Below are 25,340 nucleotides of genomic sequence, written 5' to 3' on the forward strand. Positions count from 1 at the left end.
GCGCTTACGTCACTTCCTCTTGGAGGCCGCCCTGGCCCGCCCCCTCTCGCAAACTCTCGCGGCGCGCGAGCGGCAACCTGGGGCGTGGTTTGTGTGACGAGGGCAAGGCACGGCGTTTGTGTTAAACAAGTTCCGTTCTCTTGGTGCTCAGAAAACGGTGGGACGGTTGGAGGCGTGTGCGAGTTGCGGAGGAGAAAGTCTAAAGAGGTGCGTGGATGAGCTCCGTATATTTATGTACAAAAAAATTGTGGAAGAAAATACAATAAACACTTAGCAGTGATTGTCTCTGGGTGGTAGAATTTTAAGCGATTTTTAGTTTCGTCTTAGGTTTTTTTCCACAGTAAACATTTATTTTCATAAAAAAAGAAAAAATTAAAAATAGGAATAGCTGGGACTTCCCTGGCGGTCCAGTGGTTAGGACTCCGCACTTCCACTGCCCAGGACGCGGGTTCGATCCCTGGTCGGGGAACTAAGATTCCGCAAGCCACCGCTGTGAGGCCAAAAAATAAGAATAGCTAACACTTATATAACATTTACTCTGTGCCAGGTACCGATCTAAGCACTTTTACATGTATTAACTAATTTAATCCTTACGGCAACCCTAGCAGAAGGTACCATTACTGTCGCCATTTTACAGATAAAGAAACTAAGGCGCAGAGAGGTTCCCAGGGTCACAGAGCCAGTTAATTACAGAGCCAAGATTGTAACCGAGGCAGTGGCTCCAGGGTCCTTAAGGAAAGTAGATCTCACAGCTTACCAGGAAGTTTTCATCTCTTCTCTGCTTGTGGAAATCTTACTGAATCTTAACTTCCTAAACACCACCTCCTACATGAAGTCTTCGTGGACTACCCATCCTCCTTCATAGCTGTTTGCTCCTTCCGTGTTAACACTTTCTACTTGCAGCAGAGTTGCAGTTGTGTCATAAAAGTAGGTTCAGTTGTCTTCTTCTTTTTTTTTTTTTTGCTATCTTAACTATTTTTAAGTATACAATTCATTGGCATTAATTATATTTACAGTGTTGTACAACCATCACTGCTATGTGTTTACAAAACTTTTTCATGAGCTCAAGCCAAAGCCTTGTAACCATTCAGGAATAGCTAACTCCCCATTCTTCTCTCTCCCGAGTCCTGGTAAACCTCTAACTTACTTTATCTCTCTATGAATTTGCGTGTTCTAAATATTTCATGTAAGTTGAATTATACAATATTTGTCCTTTTGTGTCTGGCTTATTATACTTAGCACAGTGTTTTCAAGGTTCATCCATGTTGTAGCATGTGTCAAGTTCAATATGGCTGAATAATGTTCTGTTGTATGGATATACCACGTTTTGTTTATCCATTCATCTGTCAATAGACACTTGGGTTGTTTCCACCTTTTGCCTATTGTGAATAATGCTGCAATGAACATTGGCATACGAGGATCTGTTTGAGTCCCTATTTTCAATTCTTTCAGGTGTATACCTAGGAGTGAAATTGCTGTCATATGGTAATTCTGTGTTTAGCTTTTTGAGAAACCACCAAAATATTTTCCACAGCGGCTGTACTTTTTTTACATCAGTAATATATGAATATTCCAATTACTCCACTTTCTATCCTGTTCACTTCTGTATCCCTAGTGCTTAGTATATAGTAGGCATTCAGTAATTACTAGATGAATAAATGAGTGAATGAATGTCCTTATGTGTTTTTGAATCATTTTCAGATGTCCGTTAAGTCTATATGTCAATATTTGCTCAATTCAAATAGGCCTTATGTCAACTCTGGCTCCCTCCACTCTTCTTCCCTGAGCTCTGGAGGGCCGGAACCATGTCCAAGTCATCCTTGTACCTTGGAGCACTTGTACCTGCAAGTGCACAATCTATAGTGAAGGACCAGCATTTTAAATTTCCAATCCATTGCAGACTGGTACTTCTGTAAAATACAATAAAAATGTGTGGCAAGATCAGCTTGCTAGAAAACTTTCTGAAAGCTTATTCTTAATTTCTATATTTATAGTGTCCTGAGCAGGTAATGAACAGTTTACAATTTAAGTCACACTGTCCATATTTTGAGTCACACTGCCTTGAGCTCTTAGAAAACCAAGACAGCATCACATGGGATTAAAGACAAAGATGGAGGTGAACAGACTTTGTTTACTACAAAACATCAGATAAATGCCAATTGTTAGATTAATACTGTCCATTGGAACTTTTTGCAGCATGAAAATGTTTTATATCTGTGGTATCCAATATGATGGCCACTAGCCACAAGTGGCTATTGAGCACTTGTAATGTAGCAAGTTGAGGAATTGAATTTTCTGTTTTTATTTTAATTAAAATAGCCACGTGGCAGCGGGGGGAATAATTAGGAGTTTTGGATTAACATATACACACTACTATATATAAAATACATGGGGAATTCCCTGGTGGTCCAGTGGTTAGGACTCGGTGCTTTCACAGCACGGCTGAATAAATAAATAAAAATAAAAAGATTTATTCTCTTAGCAACTTTCAAATATACAATACAGTATAATTATCTGTTGTCACCATGCTATACGTTACATCTCCATGACTTACTTATTTTATAGCTGGACGTTTGTACCTTTTGACCACCTTCACCCATTTCACCCGCCTCTGGCAACCACCCACTGTTCTCTGATCTATGAGTTTCAGTGGGGGTTGCTTTTTTCTTTTTAGGTTCCACATATAAGTGAGATAATACGGTATTTATCTTTCTCTGTCCTACTTATTTCACTTAGCATTATGCCCTCAAGGTCCATCCATGTTGTTGCATATGGCAAGATTTCCTTCTTTTTTATGGCTGAATAATATTTCATTATGTATAAATACTACATTTTCTTTATCCATTCATCCATTGATGGACACTTAGGTTGCTTCCATGTGTTGGCTATTGTTAATAATGCTGCTATGAATATGGGGGGTTCAGATACGGTTTTGAGTTAGTGTTTTCATTTCCTTTGGATAGATACCCAGAAGTGGAATTGCTGGATCATATGGTAGTTGTATTTTTAATATTTTGAGGGATCTTCATACTGTTTTCCATAGTGACTGCACCAATTTACATTCCCACCAACAGTGCACAAGCGTTCCTTTTTCTCCACGTCTTCAGCAACACTTATTTCTTGCCTTCTTGATGATAGCCATTCTAACAGGTGTGAGGTGATATCACCTTTTGGTTTTGATTTGCATTTCCCTGATGATTATTGATGTTGAACACCTTTTCATGTAACCATTGGCCATCTGTATGTCTTCTTTGGAAAAATGTCTATTCAGATCCTCTGCCCGTTTTTTAAATCAGATTTTCTGGGGGTTTTGCTATTGAATTGTATGAGTTCTCTATATATTTTGGATATTAATTAGTCCCTTATCGGATATGTGATTTGCAAATATTTTCTCACATTTGGTAGGTTGCTTTTTCATTTTGTTGATGTTTTTCTTTGCTGTGCAGAGGCTTTTTAGTTTGATGTAGTCCCACATGTTTATTTTTGCTTTTATTGCCTTTACTTTTAGTGTCAAATCAAAAAATCATCACCAAGACTGATGTCAAGGAGCTTATTGCCTGTGTTTTCTTGTAGAGGTTTTATGGTTTCAGGTCTTACATTCAAGCCTTTAATCCATTTTGAGTTAATATTTGTGTGGTGTGAGATAGTGGTCCAGTTTCATTCTTCTGCATGTTGCTGTTCAGTTTTCCCAACACTGTTTATTGAAGAGACTGTCCCATCCCCACTGTATATTCTTGGCTACATTGTCATAAATTAATTGACCATATATATGTCGGTTTATTTCTGGGCCCTCTATTCTGTTCCATTGATCTATGTGTCTTTTTAAAATATGAATACCATACTGGTTTGATTACTATAGCTTTGTAATATAGTTTAAAACCAGGAAGCATGATGCCTCCAACTTTGTTCTTCTTTCTCAAGATTGCTTTGGCTATTTGGGGGGTCTTAAACAATTCTTTACATTAAATTTTCTCTGTTAAAATAACTAGTATAGGACTTCCCTGGTGGTGTTATGGTTAAGAATCCGCCTGCCAATCCAGGGAACACAGGTTTGAGCCCTGGTCCAGGAAGATTGCACATGCCGTGGAGCAGCTAAGCTCGTGTGCCACAACTACTGAGCCTGCACTCTAGAACCCACGCACCACAACTACTGAGCCCTCGTGCCACAACTGTTGAAGCCCACAAGCCTAGAGCCCATGCTTCGCAACAAGAGAAGCCACCACAATGAGAAGCCCGTGCACCACAACGAAGAGTAGTCCCCGCTCACCGCAACTAGAGAAAGCCCGCACGCAGCAACGAAGACCCCACGCAGCCAAAAATAAATTAATTAAATATATATATATATTCAGACAAGTGTACACAATCATATGTACAGCAAAACACTATTTACAATGGTAAAAAGTTGTAAATGACCCTACTGTGTAACAATAAAGAAATAGTTCATTCAATTGTGGTACGTTTTTACAAGGGAATACTGTAGCCATTAAAAAATATGTAGCTCCATTTATGCTAACATAGAATAATATCTAAGATACAGTAAGAAAGCAGATTATAAAACAACATGTATGGTAAGATTCCATTTTTATGTCTGAAATATGGGGGAGTTATTAAGAAAACGGTTGGTATTTTGTGCTTTTTGCTGCTGTGGACTCACCAAGAGGGGGCAGTGGGATTTTAGGCCCACCAAGAAAGGCTAAACTGAAGAGAAACAGAGGAGAAAGCAGTAGAGGTGTGTGGCTTCGGGGTTGTGAGAAGAGTGTGGCCTAATGTTTATGTTGGGTTATAGGTTTTCTAAAATGGGAAAGAGGTGGAAGCTCCTGCTTTGAGTTGAAGCCGGACAACTAATCCAATCCCAGAAAGTTGTTTATTGGTCATTGTGATGGTTAACTATATGTGTCAACTTGACTGGGCCACAGGATGTCCAGATATCTGATCAAACATTCTAGGTGTTTCTGTGAGAGTGTTTTGGGGTGAGATTAAGGTAAATCACTAGATTGAGTAAAGCAGATTATCCTCCATAAGGAGCCTAATCCAATCAATTGAAGGTGTGAATAGAACAAAAGACTGACCCCTGTGTGAGAGAGAATTCTTCCTGCCTCAGGGCATTTGTCAAACTGGAACTGGAATTCTAGTGATTCCAAAACAATTTGCAGCCTTCGGACTCAAACTGGGACATTGGCTCTACAGATTTTGGACTTGACAGACACATAATTGCATGAACCAATTCCTTACAATCTCTATCTCTCCCTCTCCCACTCTTCCTCTGTCTCTGTCTCTTTCTGTATCTCTATAGCCATATAGGTATCTCTAGGTGGATGGGCGGATTGATAGAAAGAAAGGAAGGAAGGGAAGAAAGGAAGGAGGGAAAGAAGGAAGGAAAAGAAGGAAGGAAGGCAGGAAAGAAAAGAAAAAAAGAAAGAAGGAAGGGAGGGAGGGAGGGAAGAAAAAGAAAAGAAAAATCTTCAGACCTGAAGGCTACATCCAGAAACAATGGCCGGGTTACTTCGTAAATCTCCTTTGACTGAGATACCACTGAAGCCACTGCTGGTTCCAGACATCATGATTTGTCCTCTGACTAAAGGACCAGAGAGGTCCCTGCTGCCTGTGAAGTTGAGAGTCTCTTCTGCCATGCTGGCTACAGTGGATTCTGACTGGCTGTCTGCTTCCCATGGAAGACGGGCACTGATCCTCTGATTGGCGGAGCTTAGGTCACAAGCCTATACTCCAGATGCAGGGATCCTGAAAAAATGATGATCTAGTCTCAATCGTAGATAGGCATGAATTGATGAGGTGGGATACTCCCGAACATTGGGAGGGGAAGGAATCCAAGGATGTTGAGCAGCCATAAAGAATAACAGACATTCACTACAGGAAGGCTGGAAGGACAGAGAGTGGTGAATTTCTGAGTATTCAAGACCTACATCTCTCATGCTCCCAGTGCCCTGCAAAGCAGCAAGTTCCTTGATTGGGGTCTCTGCATGGCCACGCTTTGCACAGAGGAAGTGGATGTTGAGAGCAGAGCCATCTAACTTTTTTGGGACTTGGTCTGGACTTGGTCTCTGAGCAAATCAGCAGTGATCGTGAGCAGAAAACTAAATTGGGCCTTCCCCACTTTTCTTGTATTATGGGAACCTGGGCTGGTGGGTTGGTTGGTTGGTTGGTTGGTTTTGCATGATTCCAAGTGATGGGAAAGAGCCCCCCAAAAGAGCTGACATTGGATTTACTGACAAACTTGGTGAATGGAGACTGAATCAAATAAATTCAACACTGAGTTCTCTTTTGAATAAAAGGGCAAGTAAGGTGGTTTCACAAAGTCATCAGGAACCCAGGCTCCTTCCATCCTTTTGTTCCATATCGTCATCACGTGGCTTCCACCACACTGTCCAAAATAGCTGCTGAACCTCCAGCCATCAGGCCTCATTCCAGCAAGCAGGAAGGAAGGGACAGGGAAAGAAAAACACATATCCTACCCTTAATCACACTTCTAGGACTTCTGCTTCCATCCCATTGACCAGAACTTAGTCTGTGGGCATACCTACCTGCAAAGAAGCTGGGAAGTATAGGTTTTATCCTGAGCAGCCATATGCCCAACTAAAATTCAATGGAAGAAATGGATAACAGCTACTGGAGACAACAGGAAATCTGTCACAGTCAAGAGGTACATACACCAAAATTTATCTCTGGAAAGGTGGTAAAATTATGGGTGATTTTTAGTTACTTCTTTATAGTTTTCCATAATACTTGATTTTTAAAAAACTGACCATATATTTGTAATCAGAGGGGAGGGGGAAGCATTGTCACTCTTTTCAGTTTGAGGGGGAAATACAATATGAGTAAAAGAAATGGTAAAAATGAAACAGGAGAGAAGAGGCCAGGGCACAACCTTTAGAAGAATGACATAGCCATAGGACATGACAAAAACTGGTTAGAACTAACTAGGTCCAAGATGGTGGAAGATTTGACTTCCAGTAGACTTTGAGCCTCATTATATGCTCATTGTAATACATTCGCTAAATGACACACCCACCAGTGCCATGACAGTTCAGAGCTAACCATAAAAGGCCAAAAATTGGGTGGTGGCTGAATTCCTGGAAATCCCCACTCCCCCGCCACTCAAAAATAGTTGGACTAATCCTCCCACTCATTAGCCTATGAAATTACCCAGCGCATAAAAACTAAACACGCCGTATTTCCGGGCCTCTCGCCTTCTGAGATGGCCCACACTCTGTCTATGGAGTATGTTTCTCTCTAAATAAATGCACTTCTTACCTATCTCTTTGTCTCTCACTGAATTCTCTCTGCGTCAAGACATCAAGACCCTGAGCTTCATTAAGTCCTGAGACCAGGTGTGTGACTTCAATTAAAAGACCGTGGGTTCAAGTCCCAATCAGGGTTGTGGCCGGGTTCAAATCCCGGCACATGGGTTCAAGTCCCAGCCTGAGTTGCGTGGTTTCAAAATGATACCAAGAGCTAAGGCAATTTTTAAAGAAACACGTTTGCTCTCTTGTGCAGTGTTCCCAAGGAAATAAAACTTCCCTGGAAATGCTGCTTCTTTTAGCGGCCCTACTTGGCTCTCTCCACCTACAGATGAGACCTCTTCCTCCCCAGAATGCCAGGACGATCTGTTAGGACTTGTCATGGCACGAGGGATGTTTCGTCGTGACGTGTGTCTACTTGCCTTGATTCTCGGGCCACCAGGCTGCGCTCCAGGACTGCTACGCATTTCCCTGCACGGGGTGCCCCACCGGCTTAAGCTTCGTTAACTATTTATTAGCCAAATCCAGGCTGCCTTCACATCTTAATTCCCTGAAATGATTTGCGAATGATAAGATCTGGGTAGATGTGGAAATCTTAACAACCTTGCCCAAGAATGAGCAAGTCCTCTGAAATCTTTGGAGGTCAAAGATGTTGGGAGCTTTGGAGGTGTGCTGCACTTCCTTGTAAAATCCACCTTGACTCTCACTTCCACCCCTTCTCCTCACCATTCCCACTTAATTTCTTTTCTCCTCTCCAAACTAAAGTCTAAGAAGAACAGACTGGAAAAAAGGAAAAGAGATTGCTTATTTTTCTCCTTGGGGGTCTAACATCAGCCCCAGAACTTTATTTTTATTTATTTGTTTTTGGCTGTGTTGGGTCTTTGTTGCTGCGCGCGGGCTTTTCTCTGGTTGTGGCGGGCGGGGGCTACTCTTCGTTGCGGTGCACGTGCTTCTCATTGCAGTGGCTTCTCTTGTTACAGAGCACAGGCTCTCGGCACGCGGGCTTCAGTAGTTGTGGTGCCCGGGCTTAGTTGCTCCGCGGCATGTAGAATCTTCCCAGACCAGGAATCGAACCCGTGTCCCCTGCATTGGCAGGTGGATTCTTAACCACTGCGCCACCAGGGAAGGTCCCCAGCCCCAGAACTTGAGCTGTATTTAGGAAAATCAAGTTTTCCCCCTCTAATTCAACGCAGAGAATTTCCAACTGATTTCGTTCTCAGAGAGTCAAGGTGGATATTCTCAATAATTAGTGTTGAGCAATATTCTACTACTGAACAGTGGTACCATACGTTTTCATTAATTCCACAAGTATTTATTGAGCTCCTGCTTTGTTTCAGCCTCTGTTTTACACACTGGGGATATTGCCTTCTCATTCCTTCTCTCTCCTCTCGCCAGAGCCAACCATTCTCGTGAGTTCGAAGTGTAACCGTCCTAATGGTGCTATCATATCCTCACTTTACAGGTGAAGAAACTGAGGCACAGGGAGATAAAGGAACTTGCCCAAGGTCACACCCTTGGTAGGTTGTAGAATCAGTACAAACGGAATAAGTGAAATGAAGAAAAGAAGGCAGGTTGATAAGAGGGACTGTTCCAAAGCTGAGAACTGAAAGCGGAGAAAGAGGTGCCAAATGACGATTTCTCAGAAATCCTCCCACACACCCCCCAGCCCTAGGCAATCACTAATCTACTTTTTGTTCCTATGGATTTGCCTCTTCTGGACAATCGTGTAATTGTGTAATATATTGACTGGCTTCCTTCACTTAGCATGTTTTCCAGGTTCATCCATGTTGTAGCATGTATCAGTACTTCATTCTTTTATACATGGCTGAATAATATTCCATTGTATGGATATGCCAGATTTCACTTATCAGTTGATGGGCATTTGGGTTGTTTCTATTTTTTGGCTGGCTGTCATGAATAATGCTGCTGTGAGCATACATGTACGAGTTTTTATGTGGACATACGTGTTCAGTTCTCTTGGGTACTAGGAGTGGAATTGTTGGGTATATGTTAACTCTATGTTTAAATTCTTAAATAGCTGCCAAACTCATCAAAACAACATTGGGATCATCAGGTTGGGAACTCTGCTTACTGTAATCACCCGTGGGCCCAGGCTCACAAAGGCTTTATCTCAACATGGGATTTGATGATTACTGCAGCAGTGAGAAGGATATATGACAACGATTGAACTGCCTCTTAGATTTTTGTCCAGAAACAATACAAATCACTTCTGTTCACATTTTACTGGTCAAATCAAGACATAGAGCCACACTCAACATCAAGGGGACAGGAAAGTACAGTCTTACCTAAAGTGCTGACAAGGAGAACTAGAGACATTTACAGAATGTTGTTAATAATGGCAGCTGCGGGACTTCCCTGGTGGTCCAGTGGTTAAGACTTCTCCTTCCAATGCAGAGGGTGCAGGTTTGATCCCTGTTTGGGGAGCTAAGATCCCATATGCCTTGCAGCCAAAATACCAAAACATAAAACAGAAACAATATTGTAACAAATTCAATAAAGACTTTAAAAATGGTCCACATCAAAAAAAAAAAATCTTAAAAAAAAAGAAATAACGGCAGCTGCAGTGAATGTTACATAAAAGATGTAGGGAAGGCCTCTGTGAGAAGAGGACCTTTCCTCTGAGACTTGAAAGGTCAGAAAGAGCCTGTTGGAGATGATGAGAGCAAAGAGATGCTCAGCGTCACTAATCATTAGGGAAATGTGAATAAAAACCGCAGGCACTGTCACTTCACATCCACTAAGATGGCTATAATAAAAAGAGAAACTGACAATAAGAACTGTTGGCAAGAGTGTGGAGAAACTGAAACCTTCATACATATTTGGTGGGAATGTAAAATGGTGCAGCCCCTTTGGAAAACAGTTTGGCAATTCCTCACAAAGTTAAACACAGAGTTATCATATGGTCCAACAATTCCACTTCTAGATACATACCCAAGAGAATTAAAAACATCTATCCACACAAAAACCTGTATATGAATGTTCTTAGAAGCCTTAATTCATAATAGCCCAAAATGGACACAACCCAAATGTCCATCACCTGATGAATAAATAAGCAAAATGTGGTAAATATATCCATACAATGGAATATTAGTCATCAACAAGAAGGAGTGAAGTACTGATACATGCTACAACATGGATGAACCTGGAAAACATTATGCTAAGTGAAAGAAGCCACCAAATATTTTATGATTCTGTTTGTATGAAAGGTCCAGAATAGGCAAATGCATAGAGACAGAAAGTAGATTAGTGTTTGCCAGTGGCTGGGAAGAGGGATGAACAGAGAGTGACTGCTAATGAGTACAGTGTTTGTTTTGGGGTGATGAAAATGTCTGGAATTAGAAAGGTATGAGTATACTAAAAACTCCTGAATTGTACACTTTAAAAGTGTGAACTTTTTTTAAAAAGGTGAGTTTTATGGTATGTGAATTACATCTCAATTAAAAAAAGTAACAGGGACTTCCCTGGCAGTCCAGTGGTTAGGACTTGGCACTTCCACTGCTGGGGGCACAAGTTCGATCCCTGGTTGGGGAGCTAAGACCCCACATACCGCATGGCATGGCCAAAAAAAAAAAAAAAAAAAGTAACAGATTAAACCCATTGAATAAAAGAGAAAAATAAAGAAATTGAAGTCTGTACAAACTACTGTTCATAAAATAAATAAGTTATAAGGATATATTGTACAGCACAGGGACTATAGCAAATATTTTATAATAACTATAAATGGAGTATAATCTTTAAAAATTGTGAATCACTATGTTTCACACCTGAAACCTATAATATTGTACATCAACTATACCTCAATGGGAAAAAAATTTTTTTTAAAGAAATTGAAAGTCTGATGAGGAATAACATATTTACCTAATTTCAAAGTGCCTCTCCACAAAATACTTAATAAGAAGGAAAAAAGAGTAACTATACGGATGTGAAGCCCGGCAGATGCCATCTTAATCAAGTGATCAGAGCGAACACCATCAGCAAGGGGACTAATCGCAGTCACATGTCACCTGGTCAGATGCAATGAGAAAACACCATTACCAGTGTTTGATTTTCCTGCCAAAAACCTGAATCGAATCATGAGGAAACCTCAGTTAAACCCAAATGGAGGAACGTGCCCCAAATAGTTGCCCTGAAATCTTCAAAAGTGTCAAGGACGAGAAAGTTGAGGAAAGACTGAAGAACTGTTCCAGACTGAAAGAAATAGAACAATCTGAATGCAAAGATCTTTTTGCTGGAAGTTAGTTACATTGTTGGGTGAATTGGCAAACCTGAAAGGGGTCTGAGGATTAGATGATAGTCCTGTACCATAATTATTTTATTTGGATGTGTGTATCACATAGAAGAAAGTCCTTGTTGTAGGAAATACACACTGAAGTGTTTGGGGATGACGAGGTATCAAGTCAGCATTTACTCTCAAATGGTTCAGGACAAAAAAAAAAGATCCGAACCATATTCACAACTTTTTTTGCTTGTAAATCCGAGACTGTTTTTAAAAACTAATACACTGGGACTCCCCTGGTGGTGCAGTGGTTAAGAATCCGCCTGCCAATGAAGGGGATGCGGGTTCGAGCACTGGTCCGGGAAGATCCCCCATGCCACGGAGCAACTAAGCCCGTGCGCCACAACTACTGAGTCTGCGCTCTAGAGCCCGTGAGCCACAACTACTTAGCCTGTGTGCCACAACTACTGAAGCCCGCGTGCCTAGAGCCCGTGCTCTGCCACAAGAGAAGCCACCGCAATGAGAAGCCTGCACATCAATGAAGAGTAGCTCCCGCTCGCCGCAACCAGAGAAGAGCCCACACGCAGCAACGAAGACCCAAAGCAGCCAAAAATTTAAAAATAAATAAAATAAATAAATTAAAAAAAAAAAAAAGAATCCACCTGCCAATGCAGGGGACATAGGTTTGAGCCCTGGTCCCGGAAGATCCTACATGCCGCGGAGCAACTAAGCCCGTGCGCTGTAACTACTGAACCTGTGCTCTAGAGCCAGCAAGCCACAACTACTGAGCCCTCGTGCCAAAACTACTGAAGCCCGCGCGCCTAGAGCTCGTGCTCTGCCACAAGAGAAGCCACTGCAATAAGAAGCCCGTGCGCCGCAACGAAGACCCAACGCAGTCAAAAATAAAAATAAATTAAAAAAAAAAAAACGAATACACCAATTTCCAGTGAGGTTTCATACTTTCTCAATTAATTTAATTGTTTTTGGTTTTTTGTTTGTTTTCTGTTTTGTTTTGTTTTTGGCTGCGCCCTGTGGCATGTGGTATCTTAGTTCCCGGACCAGGGATCAAACCCGCACCCCCTGCATTGGAAGTGCGGAGTCTTAACCACTGGACCGCAGGGAAGTCCCCTCAGTTGACTTACTTTAACGTTAATCTTTTCTGCACCTTACAATCTCTTATATCTCATTGAATATAAATAATATCTACCATTTATGTGGCACGAAATTCTTTATACACGTGTGACAACATGCATGAAAAACCCTGTAATTTATTGTGTCGCTTAGAGTTCAGGTTTCTGAATGCTTTTTTCTGCTTGGCTAACTCAAGCAGGAAAAAGAATTTACTGGAAGGATATGGGGTATATGGCAGGCTCTGTTGGAACTATTTCCTCCACTTAATGAAAGTGTGTTGATCTTGGGCAAATGACTTTACTCTGTGCCTCAGTTTCTGCATCTGTAAAATGGAGGAAATTATAGTACCTACCTCATGAGATTGTTGTGGGGGTTAAATTAATTAATACATGTAAAGCACTTAAAAGAGTGCCTGACACATAGTCAGTGCTCCATAAATGTTATTTGTGATCATTAACTGACTTGTCCAAAGAAGCCATTAAGTGGCCAGTGCAGGATTTGAACCCAAGTCCACAGGAAACCAAAACCTGAACTTGCCAGCAACCCCTTATCACAACATTAACTGAGCCGTGATTCTCCCTCTTTTCTCCTAAACGTTGATGAAAACTGAAGGATGTTCCTTCTCCCACCCCACGAGCAGTTACTTCCTCTTGCATGCTCCTAGGGCTTATACACAAAAACTTGTCAAGCCGGCTCCACCCTTTCAGAAGCTCAGTTCCTGCCCACACCCTCCAAAAGCTTTTGCTTCACTGGTACACTTTGTTTGCCTTGGGTAATGTTATTCTTTTAAGTATGGAGGACATTTAATGTAAGTAATACTGTCCATGGTCTTTGACCTAGGCCTGCAACAGCTGCAGCTGTGAGTAACATGCTTGCTTCATGCATTGTCTGTCTATCTAAGCATTATCCTTCCTTCTCATATCTGATGGAAAGTATCAGGTCAGCATCTGAAAGAGTAATGCAGTTCCCTGGAAGGTGTAGTATTAATCATGTTTTAAACTTTCTGTATTTTCTGATGTTTTGACATCTTAAAAAGCTTGCTGGTAGGGAAGAGGCTGCTACTCAGTCCTTAGAGATAGCAGAGGGCTCAGCTCAGAGCATGTCTTTCATGTACAAACCAACCAATCTCTAGTCTATAGCTCTAATCATCTCCTTATCTAACTCACTCATCAAGCCAATATTTCCCTTGCCCTACATCATCCCAAGGCTAGGTACCAGGCAACTAGAGACCACCCCTATAGCCCAGAGCCCACTGGGATGATTCAAACTAACCAAACCTAAACGGTTTACCCCTATTCCAATAAAGGCTCTGGCCCAGGCTTTCCCCTCTCTCCTGTCTTCTGCCACCTGACAAACCCCTGGTGCTTCCCCTGTGGTCCTGCATGGTATAGAGTGATCCCTTCTCTGGGGGACCTGTGAGTAAATAAACTTTTTCCTTGAAGAAGAGCCTCGTTCTCATTTCCACCAACTTTACCATGCTATTGCTAACATTTACATTCTTAGAACGTACTATGAATTGATTATTTTCTAAAAAATATGCTTGATTTATATATGTTGTTAAAACACTATTAGTGTGTGTTAATTATACCCAAATAAAATATATATCGTACAAAACACTGTTACGGTATAAAGGAACTTAGAGAAAGAGAGAAGATAACACCTGTAATCTACCATTTCAACAAAACCATCACTTTCATTTTCCAGTCCACCTTCCAACTTTGCTCCATATGCATTCCTCTCTTTATATGAGTAACAAGAATCTATTAACGATTTCTGCTAATTACAGTGTTCAGGTTTGCAAAACACTTTCATCTATCTCATTTTGAGACCTTAAAAAGACAGAAAAGGGGACTTCCCTAGCAGTCCAGTGGTTAAGACTCTGCATTTCCAATGCAGGGGATGCAGGTTCGATCCCTGGTCGGGGAACTAAGATCCCACATGCCGCGGGGCAACTAAGCCCGCGCGCCACAACAAAGGGTCCCTCACGCTGCAACGAGTATCCCGCATGCTGCAACAAAGATCCTGCATGCTGTAACTAAGACCCGACACAGCCAAATAAATAAATATTTTAAAAAAAAGAAAAGAATAGGAGTGATCAGAGAAATAGGATGAAAACTAGAAGAGAGTAGGGTCCAGAAGCCCAGGGAGAAGATTATTTCTAGAAGGAAGTGATGGACCACGTCAAATGCCAGTGAAAGACCGAGCAACAAGAGATCTGAAAATGTCCATTGGACTTAGTGACCTCTTTTAATAAAGTATTGGCAAACCTTTCAAGAAGTTTGGCTGTGAAGGGAAAGAAGAAAATGGGATAGAGCTGGAGAGCAAATGGGACTAAGGCATTTTTTGTTTGTTTGTTATGTTTTTGTCCTTTAAATAAGAGAGACTTGAGAATGCTTAAATAAAGATTGGAAGAATCTAGTTGAGAGCTAATGCTTAGATATCCAGAAGAGAAAATGAATCATTGAAAGTGTGAGGTTTATATGAAGGAGAGGAGGAGATAAGGATTGGTTTGGATAGGAGAGACACCAACCACTCCTATGGCAACTGGGAAAAGATTGGTTCAAATGTAGGTAGGTTTTTGTTTTGTTTGGGGAAGATGAATGAGTTTTTCAGTATAGACATTGGCAAAGCAGATAGATGGGTTTTGACAGGTAAGTACAGCAAAATACAAATGGGCACGGGAGTTTAGGGTGTTGGAAAGAGTGTTCTTGAAATGATGGACCATAAAATCTTGCTGAATAAGGAAAGGCACGAAGAATGAAGAAAGCTGTTGGAAGGGGAGAAGCTAGATAGGTAAATAGACTAGAGTCCTGATGAGCTAGAAGAACAGTCTTAGTGGTCACTGAATATGGAAGCTGGAAGGGTTGTGGCCAGAATGTAGAATGATGTTTTGGATATGTTTATTTTTTATGTCAAGACCCAGTGTATGGCCATAGGATGAGTGACTGAGGTGGGAGGGAGGAGATCGCTGGAAATGAGAAGGTCCTATAACTCAGTGACCAGGGTCTTTGATCGTATGTGTGTGTGAATGTCGAGGTCACTAGGATGGTGAGTGGAGGGGAATTATGTGAGCCAGGTACCAAAATGTGATGGATGAAGGCAGTGGGGAAGGGACAACCGGGCTATAGCTGAATTACGTCTCTCCTGAACTCCGTTCTTGAATTTTCAGCTATCTATCCAATATCTCCACTTGGATGTCTAATAGATATATTCAACTTAACAGTGTGGCTAAGCCTCGAAGCAGAGGGGCCAGAAAATATAGTATTTTTTTTTCCTGGGCACATAGTTCTTTCAAAAATAAAGTTAGGGTTCTATTGCAAAAAAATGAGAAAATGGATATCATTAGGCAACGAATGGTCTCTTCCACATTGTGTAACACTCAAATATTAACAGATATTACAACAGTGAAAATTCAGGTAGCCTCAAAAATTAAGAGAAATATCTAGAACACATAAAGAACTCTTCAAAACAAAAAGACAAATGACCCACTTAGAAAATGGGGAAAGAACTTGAATAGACATTTCTCCAAAGACGATATACAAACGGCCAAGAAGCCCATGAAAAGATGCTCAACATCATTAGACATTAGGAAAATGCAAATCAAAACCATAATGAGATGCCACTTCACACCCACTAGGATGGCTATAATTTAAAAAAAGGAAAATAACAATCATTGGCAAAGATGTAGAGAAATTACAACACTTGTACATTGCAGGTGGGAATGTAAAAGTGGTTCAGCTGCTGTGGAAAACAGCTTGGCAGTTCCTTGAAAAGTAAACATAGAATTACCATGTGACTTAGCAATTCCACTCCCACGTATATACCCAAAAGAACTGAAAACAGGTACTCAGAAAAAATCCTTGTACACAAATATTCATAACAGAATTATTCACAGTAGCCAAAGGTGAAAACAACCCAAACATCCACAAACAGATGAATGAATAAACAAATTGTGTTATATCCATACAACGGAAATTTGGCTGTAAAAAGGAATGAAGATCTACCTATACATGCTATAATGTAGATGAACCTTCAAAACTTTATGCTAAGTGGAAGATGTCAGACATTAAAGGTCACAAATTTTATGATTCCATTTATATGAAATATCCAGAATAGGTAAATCCATAGAAACAGAATGCAGATTGGTGGTTGCCAGAGATTTGGGAGAGGGGAGAATGGGGAGTAACTGCTTAATGGGTACAAGGTTTCCTTTAGGAGTGATGAAAATGTTTTGGAACTAGATAGAGATGATGGTTGCTCAACATTTTGAATGTACTAAATGCCACTGAATTGTTCACTATAAAATGGTTAATTGTATGTTATATGAATTTTACCTCAATTAAAAAAGAAATTAAGGGGAAGAGTTGTAGTATTAGGAATGATAGAAAAGTCACTTATCAAGGTACAAGCAAATTTTTTAACTGAAAAAAGCAGTACATGATTGTATGTATCTTCTCACTACAGCAGTAATTCAAACACAGCACAAAGTGTAAGTACCAAATTTCTTTTCTGCTATGTAAATACAAGTCTATGGACTTCCCTTGTGGTCCAGAGGCTAAGACTCAGCACTCCCAATGCAGGGGGCCTGGGTTCGATCCCTGGTCAGAGAACTAGATCCCACATGCCGCAACTAAAGATCATGCATGCTGCAACAAAGATCCCACATGCCACAATGAAGATCCCACGTGCTGCAACTAAAAGCCAGCACAGCCAAATAAATAAATAAATATAAATAAATAAATATAAATAAATAAATAAATAAATACAAGTCTATGCTAGGAAGACACTTGTGTGCTTTTTGACAGCTCTAGAGTTTGAAAACCCAGTGATGTAGAATTTTTCCCCACCACCATCAAGAAGAAGAAAGAGAAGGAGGGGGAGAGAAGGGGGAGGAAAAGAAAGAGTGACAGAGAGAGAAATACAGGGAAGAAATAAGAGAAAAGTTGGTTTCCCATCTAAGTGTAAAGTTCTAAGGAACAGATTTCCACCCCCCCATTCCCTCTGCCAGTATGAGATAGAAAACCTCTGTGTTCTGAAGGACAATGATCTCTAACCTAGAATTCTATACCCAGCCAAATTACCCATGAAATGAGAGGACAGAATGAAGATATTTCCAAATATGTAATCTCTCGAAATTTTCTGTTTCTCAGAAAGAATGGAGCATGAGGGAGAAAGCCATGAAAAAGGAACTTGTGGAATCCAGGAAACAGGAGTTCCAGCCCAGGAAAAAGGCAAAAGGAAGGGCTAGTGCTGCAGCTTCCAGCAGGTCTAGAGAGGAATCAGTCCCAATCAGAGCAGGAGACCAGAGAGGTATGGGGTAATGTCTCCAAGACAAAAAAGAAAGAAAGAAAGAGAGAGAGAAAGAGGAAAGAAGGAAGGAAAGAAGGAAGGAAGGAAGGATGGAAGGAAGGAAGGAAAGAAATAGGTTACCTATTTCTGATGTTTGAATTTATTGAGAGATTTCTATTCCTGTCAGAGACTTTGTGGGTCGACTGGTGATAAACACATAGAAAACGAAGTGTAGCCAATTTGTTGAACAGATGGGACCTATGGGGTGTAGGCAGAAAAGAAGTTTATTCTTGGATGTAAAGTTTATTCTTTGCATGTCAAATTGTCTCTGGGAAGCCAGTTAGTCCCTCATACCCTTGGATGAAGTCTAGGGCAAATCTCACTCTCAGGTAATAAAACTCTCTCCATTACTTAAAGCCCCCAAACAGTCTCAGTTCAGTAATTAAAAAGTCCACTCTTATGCATTAAGCTGAATCACGTGAAATTGCCATTTTTGTGAGCATAGATGGTTGAATATTAACAACTTCATCTGATTCACTCTAATGAGTCAAAACTTCCAAATTTATTTAAAATAAAACCATCTCCCCTTCTGCCACTTTGTACTGGTCACCTGAGGTGAGAAGAAGAGGCCTGGGGGGCTTCTCTGTTTCCCCACCCAGGCCTTCCACCACCCTCCTCCACTCAGGAGTCAGCCTCTGTGGGGGCAGGGTGGGCACTCTCTGACCTTGGCAGGTGTTTCCAATGGACTCTACCTCTCTCAGGGTACTTTTGGCATCTGTGATGCTCAGAATTACTCCTCCACCTCTCAGCCCCCACTCTGCACTCCTCTCGATGGGTCAGGCCTCTGTCAACCTGAAGATCCCTTGATTTGATGACTGCTTACAATTCCACCTTTAGCCCCCAGGCATCCAGTCTCTTTTGACGGGATCACCTCACACCATGGGGGAAACCTCTTAGACAAGATGCAAGCTGGTGTTTCCCCAGCACAGCCCAATCTGGTCCTCAAGACACCCTTGAACACCACCACCCCTTCCCTCTGCCACTATCAAAGCAGCTAGCCAGCCACAGTGCCTTTCGTTTATACCTCTCAGGTGTGAGTCAGACACCACTTACTGTGTCACCTGAGCTTCCAGAGACACTTCAAGCTCTTAAAGAGGTCTGATGGAAGTGTCTTTCTTTAGGCTCGAAGAAAAAGCATCATTCTCTTCCCCTTCCCATAAATTGGGCAAACTTACTGTCACATCTCATCAGCAGCTCTCTCTCTCCAAACATTTTCTTTATAGTCTCTGGAAATTTCAAACTTAGCCCTTTTATGCTCTTGAATGGGTAAGGGACCAAAGATAACAAAATCAGTTTTTGTGTTTTTATTTTAGTAGATTTAATTTACTTCGTTTTTTTAGAGCAGTTTTAGGTTCACAGCAGAATTGACTAGAAGGTACAGAGATTTTCTGTACATCCTCTGACCCCACAGATGCACAGCCTCCTCCAGTGTCAGCATCCCCCGCCAGAGTGGTACATTTGTTACAATCATGAACCTACACAGACACATTATTAACACCCAAAGTCCATAGTTTACTAGGGTTCACTCTTGGTGTTTTATATTCTATAGGTTTGGAAAAATATATAATGGCATGTATCCACCATTATAGTGTCATGTAGAATAGTTTCACTGCCTTAAAAATCCTCTGTGATCTGCCTGTTCATCCCTCCCTCCCCCGCAAACCCCTGGCAACCATTGATCCTCTTCTAACCATCTCCATAGTTTTGCCTTTTCCAGAATGTCATAGAGTTGGAATCACACGGTATGTAGCCTTTTAAGATTGGCTTTTTTTCACTTAGTAATATGCATTTAAGTTTCCTTCATGTCTTTTCATGGACTGATAGCTCATTTCTTATTAGTGTGGAATAATATTCCATTGTCTGAATGTACCACAATTTATCCATTCACCTACTGGAGGACATCTTGATTGCTTCTATGCTTTGGCAATTATAAATCTTCTATAACCAGTTTTTAATCACCACTTTTACAAGTCCCACCTGGGTGGACTTACTTTGGAATGGGAAAGCATCACTTGAAACTGAGATGGAAATAGTTCTCTGTTACATCCTGTTACACAAGAAAATGAAAAACCAAGGCAATTAATAACTTCAGGCAAGGAAATTTATGTAAGAAATGAAATTTAACCATACTACTCTACATACTCAGTGGTGAATACTACTTGTACAATCTTAATAATGTAAATATTGATTGAATCAAGAATTGTGGTACAAACGTATTGTAGGGATAGGAGAAGGGGAAATTTGCGTGTTGGAGTGAGTGGGAACAGGACTAAGAGAACAAAATTCTCATATACCAGAGTAAGCAAGCAACAGAAGAAGTCTAAATGGAAGAATCAAGGATTATCTGTTCAGGCATGTCCTTTAGAAACATGAAGGGAGATACCAGAAGCGCTGAAAGTGTTCAAAGTGAGTGGGTGGGGATGTTGTTTCATGATAAGCTTCTTAAAGCTATTTGACTCTTTAAACTATGAACACATTACTTTGATTAAGCAATTTAATTTAAAAAACTGTAATAAAACATAGAAATTATCTAGAGACTAGGTAATATTTAAATATAACAAGAGCACTTGTGCTCTTTTTTTTTTTAACATCTTTATTGGAGTATAATTGCTTTACAATGGTGTGTTAGTTTCTGCTGTATAACAAAGTGAATCAGCTATACATATATCCCCATATCTCCTCCCTCTCGTGTCTCCCTCCCACCCCTCTAGGTGGACACAAAGCACCGAGCTGATCTCCCTAGCACTTACGCTCTTTTTTTTTTTTTTTTAAATCACAGGCGATGCACATTTTTGTGTGTCTAGTTAGAAACCTACTACAATTTTTTTTTTATAGCTACTTTATTTATTTATTTTATTTTTGGCTGTGTTGGGTCTTAGGTTCGTGCGAGGGCTTTCTCTAGTTGCGGCAAGTGGGGGCCACTCTTCATCGCGGTGCGGGGACCGCTCTTCATCGCGGTGCGCGGGCCTTTCACTATCGCGGCCCCTCCCGTTGCGGGGCACAGGCTCCAGACGCGCAGGCTCAGTAGTTGTGGCTCACGGGCCCAGCTGCTCCGTGGCATGTGGGATCTTCCCAGACCAGGGCTCGAACCGGTGTCCCCTGCATTAGCAGGCAGATTCTCAACCACTGCGCCACCAGGGAAGCCCGCACTTACGCTCTTAACGACAAATGATTTGCATGAAGCCAAAAGTTATTTTGCGTGACCAAAATCTTTCTAATGTTACAGAGAAAATGATTCCCTTTAGCTTTCTGCTTCCAGTATAATATGAAAATACACCCTCCTATTTCCAGATAACCTTGAGATAAGCAGTGGATTCTCCTACAAGATCAGTATTTAAAAATTATATCGTGAGGGATTTGTTTTTCCCACTGGGTTACTTGGTATTAAATGTGAGAAATAACCAGGTCAGCTAAGCCAAGAGGGGCTACCTTGTCGATCTAGAACTAACCCATGATCACTACTTCTCACCTCACTTATCCTGGAGCCCTTAACATCCCGATGATGAAACCCTAAGATTTTTTAGGACAATGGGTGAGAGAAAAAGACCAGGAGAGAAAAACAGAGATATGTTCTTCATGTAACCTCCACGAGGACAGGGGCCTGTCTTGTTTTATTTATTTATTTATTTATTTATTTATTTATTTATTTATTTATTATTTTTTAAAACTTCTTGGCTGCGCCGCGCAGCATGCGGGATCTTAGTTCCCCAACCAGAGATCGAACCGGTGCCCCTTGCAGTGGAAGCGCGGAGTCTTAACCACTGAACCGCCAGGGAAATCCCCGTCTTGTTCATTTTAGTATTCTCAGTGTCTGGCACGTAGTTAATGCTCAGTAAGTATCTAAGAATCTATTGAATAAATAAATCAATGAGTGACCCTAACTCCTCACTTTTCTCAAAGTCTATGTGCATTGGAATAAAGTTATGTTATATTTACAGTTCATAGATCTGTAAAAATCAACAGGTAAGATAGCCTTTAGATAAGGATACCCCATTGGATGTTTTGTGAAACAGCCAATTACAAATACTGGAAATGTAAAATCTACCAAGTGCATGAGGAGATATGCAAAAATGTTGACAGTAATATTATTTATAATAACAAGAAATGGCACTAACCTAAATGTCCATCAATAGAAGCCTGGGTAAGTACAAGATGGTATACTCATTTCATGGCCTACTCTAGAGCAGTGAAAATGAACAAGCTAGAGCTACACATACACATATAGATGAACCGCCCAAAAATGTAACGTTGAGGGAAAAAAGCAAGTCATAGAAGAATTCAAATATTAGTATGCCATTTATATAAAGTTTTAAAATATACAAAACAATATTGTTTTAGGAAGACTTCATTTGCAGTGTAAGTATAAAAATGCATGGAAATAAGAAATACTAAATGTTTAATGAATGAATGAATATGCTTTTTAGAATTACCAGCCCCCAAATGAAGATGTTTTCTTTAAAAAAAAAAAAAAAGCATTTTATTTACTTTTAATAAGTGATTATATATGCACATTCAAAAGAATACTAAAAGGTATTTTCAGTATTTTTTCCACCTCATCCCTAGCTACTCAGTCCTTCTCTCCAGAGGTAAATACTGTTATCACTTTTTTTTTTGGTCGCACCGCACGGCATGTGGGATCTTAGCTCCCCAACTAGGGATCGAACCCATGCCCCCTTGCATTGGAAGCATGGAGTCTTAACCACTGGACCACCAGGGAAGTCCCCTGTTATCACTTTTTAATGTCTCATTCCAGACCTCTGGAATCCAGAGGTGGTCTCTTCATTAATAAACATATATGTGTTCTGCACCTACCACAAAACTTCTGGCTGTTTTTTCTTGATCAGTATGGCTAAAGATTTATCAATTTTATTGATATCTGCTTTTACCTTTATCATTTCTTTCCTTCTGCTTGCTTTGGGTTTAATTTGATCTTTTTTTTTTAAATAAATTTATTTATTTATTTTTGGCTGTGTTGTATCTTTGTTGCTGCGCGTGGGCTTTCTCTAGTTGTGGTGCGAGGGCTTCTCATTACAGTGGCTTCTCTTGTTGTGGAGCACGGGCTCTAAGCGCGCGGGCTTCAGTAGTTGTGGCACGCGGGCTCTAGAGCACAGGCTCAGTAGTTGTGGCACACGGGCATAGTTGCTCCAAGGCATGTGGGATCTTCCCGGACCAGGGCTTGAACCCATGTCCCCTGAGTTGGCAGGCAGGTTCTTAACCACTGCGCCACCAGGGAAGCCCTTAACAACTTTTATTTATAAAGTGCAGCAGCATTAATCATCTTTATCATGTTGTACATTACATCCCTAGTACTTCCTTAAAATTAACTGAAAGTTTATACATATTGACCATCTTCATCTAATTCCCCTCCCCCCATTTCTTAGGTCCTTTTAATGTGTTATGAAATTTGCCTTTTCCATAATTGAGATGCAATTCTTTTTCCAGTTTGTCATTTGTCTTTTTACTTCACATGATTATTTTTTGTATTTTCATTGATCTTTTCCCCTAAGGCTCCTGAATTTTGTGTTATAGTTAAAAGGGAATTCTCCACTTCAGGGTTATAAAAGAATTCTCCCAGGGATTTTCCTGGTACTTTTATGGTTTCCTTCTTTCCATTTAGATCTTTGATCCTTTCGGCATTTTTCCAGGTATAAGATATGAAGTATGGATGTAACTCTGTTTTTCACTTGCAGAGGCTGCATAGTTGTACCAAACCTCTTACTGAATGAAATCCATCTTATCTTAACCAATTTGAAATACCACCTTTGTTGAATATTAAATGTCTACATGTATTTGAGTCTATCTGGGAATTTTTCTTCTCTTCCACTGATTTGTGGAACTAATTAGGTACTAGTACCTAATAGTCGTAATTAATAAGGCTTTATAATATGTTCACTACATGGTCAGGCGTTTTCAGAAATGTTTTCTTGTTAATTTTTCCAGAAGAATTTTAGACATGGCTCATCTAGTTCCAAAACAAAATACTGTTTGTGTTTTTCTTGGGCTCTCATTAAATGTCTTGATTAAATCTCATCAACTGTCTGATATCTTAGTGATATGGAGTCTTGCTAGCCAAGAACATAGCTTATATTTCTGTTTGTTCCAGTTTCTTCTGTGTCCTTCTGCGGAATCGAATTTTTTCTTCACATGGATTGTGAATCTTTATTGTAAAGTTTATTCCTGGGAATTTAAAAAGATTTCTTTGGGGCTTCCCTGGTGGCGCAGTGGTTGAGAATCTGCCTGCCAATGCAGGGGACACGGGTTCGAGCCCTGGTCTGGGAAGATCCCACATGCCGCAGAGCAACTGGGCCCGTGAGCCACAATTACTGAGCCTGCGCGTCTAGAGCCTGTGCTCTGCAACAAGAGAGGCCGCGATAGTGAGAGGCCCGCACACCGCGATGAAGAGTGGCCCCCGCTTGCCACAACTAGAGAAAGCCCTCACACAGAAACGAAGACCCAACACAGACATAAATAAATTAATTAATTAATTAAAAAAAATAAAAAATAAAAGGAGCTTTTTAAAAAAAATTAAAAATAAATAAATAAATAAATAAATAAATAAATTAAAAGATTTCTTTGGAAATGGAGTCTTCCATTATATCTTCTGTTATATCCCTAAGATTTCTGAAATAGCCCTAGGAGATCACACTATCTTAAATAATCCTGAGAATTACCTAGACTAGCAAGTAGTTCTCAACCTGTTTCCCCTTGCAACACATACTATAGGTGACCTTGACATATGCCAATCAATCCTACAGGTGTTCCTTGTTTTTTAGAGACTCCAACAGAGAAAGAGAGCCTGTGGTTTTTCAGCAGCTGATGGAAATTTATGTGTACCAGACACGCATTGAGGGTCAGGGACACCATGGTGACCAAGACAGCCTGAGTCCCTGCCCTCATGAAAGTTGATCACATAGTTCTAGCCAAACAGAGCAAACTCAGCAAATAATTGAATAATTATAAGGGTGCAAAGTTCTACTAAGGGGCTATGAGATTGGAGCAGAGATAATTGTCAGGTGTTAACATCCATTAACATCCACACACAAGGCTTCAATTACCTCTCAAATGCTACTCACTCATACGTTGTGTCTCCAGTCCTGACTTTCCTCTAAACTCCATTTCCACTTTCCCATCAGGAGGCAGAGTCTAATTCTCCTACCCTGATCTGGACTGGCTTGTGTTTTGCTTGTAGCCAATTAACTACAGTGGTAGTGTGAGATATGAGTCTAATTTCTTCCTTATGCTTGTGAATATTCAGTGTCCCACTAATTTACTGAAGAGAGGATCCTTTTCTCTTTGCATATGCCCGGCACTTTTGTCAAAGATCAATTGATTGTAAATATGTAGGTTTATTTCTTTCCGTTGTTCTG

At 40.6% G+C, this 25,340-nt stretch overlaps 1 protein-coding gene across 8 annotated transcripts in view; it reads left to right on the plus strand.

Moving 5' to 3' along the window:
• The first annotated feature begins 79 nt into the window (after window positions 1–79).
• Window positions 80–25,340, plus strand: part of STAU1 (staufen double-stranded RNA binding protein 1) — an 87,562-nt gene continuing 62,301 nt past the window's right edge. For 6 of the 8 annotated variants that reach the window (XM_082362794.1, XM_082362800.1, XM_082362807.1 and 3 more), the window contains exon 1: window positions 87–207. The gene's annotated coding sequence lies outside the window, so the exon portion shown is untranslated. Of the gene's footprint in view, window positions 208–25,340 lie in introns of all 8 variants that reach the window. The other 2 variants (XM_082362810.1, XM_082362804.1) reach the window with 2 other exon arrangements.

Source organism: Balaenoptera borealis (assembly GCF_965194805.1).
Source record: "Balaenoptera borealis genome assembly, chromosome: 16".
Lineage (NCBI taxonomy): Eukaryota > Metazoa > Chordata > Mammalia > Artiodactyla > Balaenopteridae > Balaenoptera > Balaenoptera borealis.